We start from the raw sequence: 7,383 nt of genomic DNA, 5'->3' as shown, positions 1-7,383 counted from the left end.
TTAGAGCAAAAGTGTCCTCAAACTATTAGGAGTATGGATCTGGTTTTTATCACAGAAAATGCATATTATGTTTGCATTCAAATGGCAAAGTTACGGATTTCTAAAAATATTTATACCATGTGAAATACTGTAGTATATTGAAAAAGGCGTGTGACTCAATGTTACGTGACTCATGTTATGCTACTTATTGTTGGAAAAACTTTTTGCATGCAAGCAGGGAAATGAAAATATGACATTATGTGCCAAATAAGATAAACTTAACATTAACATTTCACTATGAAAAATTATAAGAGTCAGAGAACTGGAAATATTATCTTGCGTTGGCAACATCAGGCAGATTACTTTTCTTTAAAATTTCAATACATTTTACAGGCCATTTCCAATGTTACCACCACACTCCATTGTACAGATTAGGTAAGAATTTCCAAAAATTGCATGTACTTTTGCAGCATTGAATTTACTGTCATATTCTACTTTGTACCAGTCTTCAATTTTCACACTTCCTATAGTTTCTTCAGTATCCGCAGCAGCGAAATTCTTTGGTGACAGCAGATATTTTTTTAGTGTTCCTTTCTTGAAGTGAAAGCAGTGAATGATTTTTATGTTTGATACCGATGGTGCTGAAGAAAATATTTGTGCCAGATTAAGTTAGACATTGATTCCTTGAATTTCATGAAGAGACATAGGAAAAACCTGCATAGTTGTGGTACTTGCAGCTGCATGAGTAGATGATGCATCAACTATGAATTTTCGCTTTTTTTACTGCATTCCACATTTGCTATTCTGCAACTGCACATATTCCATCTACATACAGCTCCTTTAGCATGGTATGTGGTGAATAAGGTCCAATCGATTTCCACCATCATGTAATGATTGAAACTGAGGTACAGCAGTGTTAATATATTTGTTTTTAAATTGTGAGACAAGTCCATCTGACCATATTGAAACTACCTTCACATTTCAGGTATAGTAGACAGTGCCTTGTTAATGTACACAACTGCAGCACACGAGCCATGGCTTTAACCAGAGCAATATGTGACTTATACGGTGACAAACCTGCTTTACTAGGGTGTTGATCTTGCATCTTATGTTGCCTATGTTTTCTAATTCTGTCCCTAGCTTTAGCTCTTCCTTTTTCTAATAACAGTCGTTGATCATGTTGACACAATTGTAAAAACTTTTGTTTCTGCTTCTGCTGAATTTTTCAAGCTGCTTCTTAAATTCTTCATATTTTCGTTCACTTTTTAACTTTTGCCTCCTGCTCTGTCTCCCTGCTGCTGCTGCTGAGGACGTCATCTTCTTCTAACCTTAAAATAATACAACTGTGATGCAGATTACATGACTCATGCTACACATTTAATTTTTTGTTTTTACAATATTGGTTGAAACTGGGAAATTTATAGTAGTGGTATTAGTTACACATTCATACAAAGAAATAAATTACTGAACAATATAAAGTTATCTCTAACATGCCTCATGGTATAAAAACTTAATTACATGAAAGTGACTCATGTTGCATGAAAGTTCATGCTGTTGTATTATATTATTTATCCTAACCTATAATTTACTTACTTCAGTTTTATACTCTTTTTGAAATACATTAGAGTATGTAACAGTAATATAAATAATGATATGCTAATTCTTACCTGCCAATTAGTTCAAATGAAGGTCCAAAATCTCCAATAATTCAAACTCTTATCGTATTAAAAACATATGGCCTTATAAACATGGCTACAAATTATGGAGGGAAAGCAATAATGGACCAAAAACTATTGTTACCATACATTAAAAAGTCCAATCTTTCCAAAAAAAATATAAAAAGTACCGAATTGTAAACTTTTAAATATCGTGTGCCCTACCTTACACGGAATATCCCACACGATTAATGCGCTTTACGGAATATCCCACACGATTAATGTGCTTTAAGCGCTTCTTCAAGTCATGGGGTCTTTAGTGAAACAACTACGTACACATCCGTATGGTAATTAAAGTTGTGGTAGAACGTAAATATTTACACGTACAGGAGACTGCTCACCGAACAGAAGAAGCGCCTAGTCGTCGACCGGCACACACAATAGGGGAAGAAAACTTGCTGGCTTTCCAAATAAATATGTGTTTCAGTGTGTGTTTATTTGTATTACCAGCAACTTTTCTTTCGAGTGTCTGTCGACGACCCAAGGCCGTTTGCACTCGGTGAGGTGTTTCCCAACACTGACTTTACTCCTAAATAGTTACAACCTACGTCTACATCCCTCTTGTTAAACCGATATAGAGAGCATGGGAGGATACTTCCCATAGTACCACTAGCCTCATGTAGGGTTTTTAGTGTAGCAGAATATAATAAATTATAAACCTTTACACACGTTTAATTTGAAAACGTCACGTCATACGTCAGTCATATCTCGGCGGCAAAGCACTTAAAGAAGATGCAGTTCACAAACAATGTACTTCACCCAAAGATGCATACTTTACAAGCAAATTACAAGTGAAAGACAAACACAATAGCTGAAGAGTGAAAGAAAGAGAAGAAATAAAATTATCTCAGCGAATTATTAGAAGTATGAGCGGGAATTGTAGATACATTTTCTCTTTCACGTTAAACTCAAGTGACATGCATACAACGATTACTTCATTCATCAACAATATCTGTTATACTCTTAATCAATTTAATTGTGATCGAAAGGAGATGTTACTATATAGATAATTTGCAATGGTTCTTGTCGTGAACTGCTGCAAACGCAATTTAACTTCGTTCTGACAATTTTTGTATGTACTCTGTGGCGAAAATATGTTCAACGTGTAATGTCTTTGAAGTTCATGGAACGCAAACATCGGAAAATGGAAGAAATATTGTACCTAACTAAATATTTAGGCTTTTGTTAGCCTGATAACGTTATGTGATGATCTGGAGCATATTTTATGTGTACAGTTTCTTAGCATTGGTGAATGCAAGCATTTTGTGGCTTTAGTTAGAAGTTTATGGACGAACAAGTGTTAAACAAGGTTATTTTATGTGGTCGACAAACCAAACTCCGTTTTTATGTAAGACTTGTTTTGGATGTATCTCGGAAACGTCGAGCAGTACTCGATGATGATACTACTAGAGATGTTCTCTAATGGCAATCTTCTGGCTTTAAAGGTACCTAGGTTACGTTAATGGTGTAATGTTTAAGAGAAATAGTAGTGTAGGTCATTACAGCACCAGATTTTTTTATGTCTAAATGTATTTTTTAGTTTGCCTAATATCCAATTACCGTTATTAAATTTTTAAAAAAATGAACATTTCTTCTTTCGTCTATTAACATTGTAGCTAGGAATAATATCCAGTGAAGGTAAAGGTGCATCATTGCGTGATGGAAGCGTTTACTCCCTCATTGGTACTATATTTTTTAAGAAATTACCGTTGTTGCACTGTCAGCTTGGTAGAGTACGAAATTAATGTTAATTGAATTGCACTTGGTTTTAAATCAATGTTAAGATATTTGGAGTTCATCATTTTCAGTTTTCATGGCTGTTCTTGATTTGGAACACACTGACTGATTTAAAGAAATATTCCATTTCCACACTTCAGATTTAGCAGTAGCTGTCCATTTACACTAGTAGTTTGTGTTTGAAATTATCATGAACTTAAAATAAACTTTGTCAGAATTAAATGATGTGAACACAGGCAAACACATATTATTTATTCTGTGATTGTGTTTGTAAAAGGAATGGTTGGCGAATGCTGTTTACTTCAGTTTTACGAAAGCTGAAGCAGACTGCCACCTGCAGCTGCGAACGAAACCCCAGTTCCCTATATGGCAGGCACATATCAAATGCAAGCTGTTTGCTTTGGGTATACCTTTTGCATCCATTGGGAAACACACAGTGTCTTAACCCGTGAAAATGGAACATAAGCCAGTAGTAAACAATCAAGTTTATTCCACGATCAACTGTACACTGTCCTTAAAAAACAAAGAAAAGCAATTAGAAAGTTTTGTTGTAGTCTTTACATTATTTTTGTGTCCTCGTATCCACAGATCTCTGATTACATGAAAGGCTATGACTCTTTAATGAAAGATTTAATGTGTAAGGTAATCAGAGAAGTATATTTTGGAAGTAAAGTATTGCTGTGGGGCAGTCTGTACTCTGCAATGAACATTTGTGGCATGTGATGTACCGCTCAGCATAGTAAGTGGATCATAGCTTCTCAGGAACATTTGGCCCTACTCTTTCAATTAAGTTACCGTTGAGCTTATTTCACCAACTACATCAATGATTCTGTAGCATCAAGCAGCTAAGAAAAGCACCTAAACCATATCCTAAAAGAGTGAATGTATCAACACGTAGTTTTTGTTGAGTTGTAGTGAATGATAGACTTTCTTGTGTAGACCTATGAACGTGATTTTTAATGTTTAGAGCTGCCAACTAGTGATACCAAATGTTTCTTTTTGTTTATGTAACTGAATCTAGCCTATATCTGTGGCCTTCCGAAGAGCATTCAAAGATGACTTTTGACATAATGTATGCACTTAAGTCCATTTCATGTGTTTATTGTGACAGTCATATCAGATGCTCAAAATGTCCACATTGAGCACTGAAACGTGTTAACAAGCAAATCTGGACGGGCAGTAGGCCTTAGAATTTTTATCACAGAGCATGCCCATGTCATATGGCATTCAGTGTCTTCAAGAGTTGTTGGTGTTTCCTTGGTCTCTATGGAAGTAACAGATTCCACCCGACTGCTTCAACTCATGAAGTGATGAAAATGGTGGACACATCTACTTTCATAAAAAACCACTTCTGTGTTCACAAGTCACATCATTTCAAATGAAGCACTTAAGCTTTTGACAGCAGTCTCCGCCATCATCATCAGAAGTCGAAATCGCTGACTAAGTTGGCACAGTGTTCAACTTATATAGGTGTAATGACAGCATCTGGAACTTTCCAGAGAGGGCCAGTGTGGTGCATGCGCTAAAAGCAAGTTGATCAGATCCTAGCAGCTCCATCATGCCGTTGGACCATGTGACGTCACATGGAGCGAGCAGCCAGTGTCACATTTGAAACTTCTGCTCCCACGTCCCCACAAGCATCAAGCCCATGTCTTTGCTTTCACTCAGTGTCCAGATTCCACTCCCTGTGCCCCCAGTCTCTGTTAAAAATTTTGCTGTTTGTTGTAATTTCAGCACTTCTTTGATAACAGAATCCCAGTATAATGTTGGCCGAGCCAAAACTCTCGCTTTTTCAAACTGTATTTTATGCCCATTTTGTAGGCAATTTTCAACCATGACTGACCCTTTGTTTGACTCGTCGTGAATGCTTTGCATGATGCTTGGCAACAGTGCGAATGATTTGACCTGTGTAAATACTACCACATTCACAGGGGTCACCGTACATGCCAGGAACTCAGAGACCTAGGTTGTCTTTAACGGGGCATAACATATCTCTTATCTTGGAGGCAGGCTGGAACACTGGTCTCAGTCCATATGTCATCATCACGCACCCTGTCTTGCTAGTAGTTGCTCCACAGCATGGAAGGAATGAAGCCAGCGTGGCCTCTTCCACTAATTTATGAGGCATCTTCCACTGATGGCGCTTGCATGTTTTAGCAATTTTCCCCCTTGCTGTAACCATTTTCTCTAAACACTTGCTTCAAATGCTGAAATTGAGACTTTAGATGGTTGTCACCAGAAATAATTTTTGCCCTTGTGCTAACACGTCGAGGACTGCTTTCTTGTCTGCAGGGTGGTGAAGACTGTTGGCGTTTAACTACCAGTCAGTGTGCATTGTTCAGTGTACAGGGAATATACGCACACTGACCATTGCTTGAACACAAACAGTTTACATAACCCTGTACACAAGACAACAGTCCTCAACTTGTTAGTACAAAGGGCAAAAGTTATTTCTGATCATGACCATCTAGAGTCTGAATTTCAGCGTTTGATGCATATTTTCAGAGAAAATGATTACAGCAAGGGGAAAAATTGCTAAAGTGTTAAAGAGCCACCATCAGAAGACACCTCGTAAATCAGCAGAAGAGGCCAAGATGGCGGCATTCCTTCCACGTCATGGAGGAAATATGATCAAGATAGGGCACATAGTGCAGAGACATGGACTGAAACCAGTGTATCAGCCTGCCTCCAAGATAAGAGATTTGTTATGCTCCCATTAAAGACAACATAGGTCTTTGAGTTCTTGATGTGCATAGTGTTCCCTGTGAATGTTGTGTTTACATAGGTGAAACAATTCATACTGTTGCCTAGCATTGTGTAGAAGTCAGTTGTGGTTGGATATTGCCTAGAAAATGAGCACAAAATACAATTTGGGAAAAACAAAAGGAAAAAAAAACCGGTTGTTTTGGATCAGATAACATCATACTGGGATCCTGTTATCAAACAAGAATATGAAATCAGAATAAATAGCAACAGTTCTAACACAGGCCAGGGGTACACACTTAATAAGGCATGGGGGGGTGGGCTTCAACATTGAGCGAAAGCAAAGGTGTAGGCTTGACTCTTGGCATCACTTGGTCCTTTGGTGGGACAGAGCTGCCCAACTTGCCTTCCACACATGCATCACTCTGGCTGGCCCTCTGAACACCATGCCAGGGTCAGCAGTCTGTGATTTAAAATTTTGTTCACAGCTGTCAATCACCATCTGTGAAGCACATTTTAAGAATAGAGATAATCTATCGTCAGCTATACAATTTTTTTAATTAAATTAACTTCTTGACTGTCAGTGATTTCAACTCCTGATAATGATAGCACAGAGAGCTGTCAAAAGCTCGAGTGTTTTATTAGAAATGACGTGGCTTGGAGACGGAATAGATTTTGTTGAGGGGATGCCATCATGAAAGACTCAGAGGACACCTCTACTTCCAGCCCACACGATACACTGTTTGCCCTGTTTCCTTCAGAAATTTCTAAAAGACCAAGGTTTCAAGATACGTGTTTGTTCTGGCTTACACCTTTATCCAGGAAAATGATGTGCCTCAGAGTTCTGTCCTGAGCATCTTTGCTATTGCCATTAACCCTATAGTGGCTTGTCTCCCACTGGGCATCTCCGGCTTCCTTTTCGTAGATGATTTTGCCATCCATTGCATTCTCCAGGGACTTGTCTCATTGTGCTGCTTGTTCAGCGATGTCTCGATTGTCTTTACTCATGGATGTGGAGAGCACCACAGTGGCTTTCGTTTTTCCACTGACAAAACTGTTTGTATGAATTGCTGGTGGTGCAGTTGGTTTCTTCAACTGTCTTTACATCTTGGGCCTGTTGCTCTTCTGTTTGTTAAAACTACAAAATTCCTGGGGCTCATGCTCGATAGGAAACACTCTTGGTCCTCCTATGTGTCTTACATGGCAGCACGCTGTATGCAGTCCCTCACTGCCCTACGTGCCCTCAGTG

At 38.3% G+C, this 7,383-nt stretch overlaps 1 protein-coding gene and 1 long non-coding RNA gene across 2 annotated transcripts in view; one reads left to right on the top strand and one right to left on the bottom strand.

Annotated features, from left to right (window-relative positions):
* Positions 1 to 867: 867 nt before the first annotated feature.
* LOC124794998 lies at positions 868 to 2,402 on the bottom strand. The gene is made up of 2 exons (XR_007016635.1): positions 1,647 to 2,402; positions 868 to 1,307 (listed from the first exon to the last, which is right to left on the bottom strand). It is a non-coding gene; the product is annotated as an uncharacterized LOC124794998 (long non-coding RNA).
* Positions 2,403 to 2,824: 422 nt separating this feature from the next.
* The window catches only part of LOC124795000 (serine/arginine repetitive matrix protein 2-like), a 388,873-nt gene continuing 384,314 nt past the window's right edge, over positions 2,825 to 7,383 (top strand). Inside the window, exon 1 of the mRNA XM_047258754.1 lies at positions 2,825 to 3,139. The gene's annotated coding sequence lies outside the window, so the exon portion shown is untranslated. The remainder of the gene's footprint in view (positions 3,140 to 7,383) is intronic.

This window comes from Schistocerca piceifrons, chromosome 4 (genome assembly GCF_021461385.2).
Source record: "Schistocerca piceifrons isolate TAMUIC-IGC-003096 chromosome 4, iqSchPice1.1, whole genome shotgun sequence".
Lineage (NCBI taxonomy): Eukaryota > Metazoa > Arthropoda > Insecta > Orthoptera > Acrididae > Schistocerca > Schistocerca piceifrons.
The sequence above is the reverse complement of the archived record's forward strand: the minus strand, read 5'-3'. Positions and strand labels throughout refer to the sequence as shown.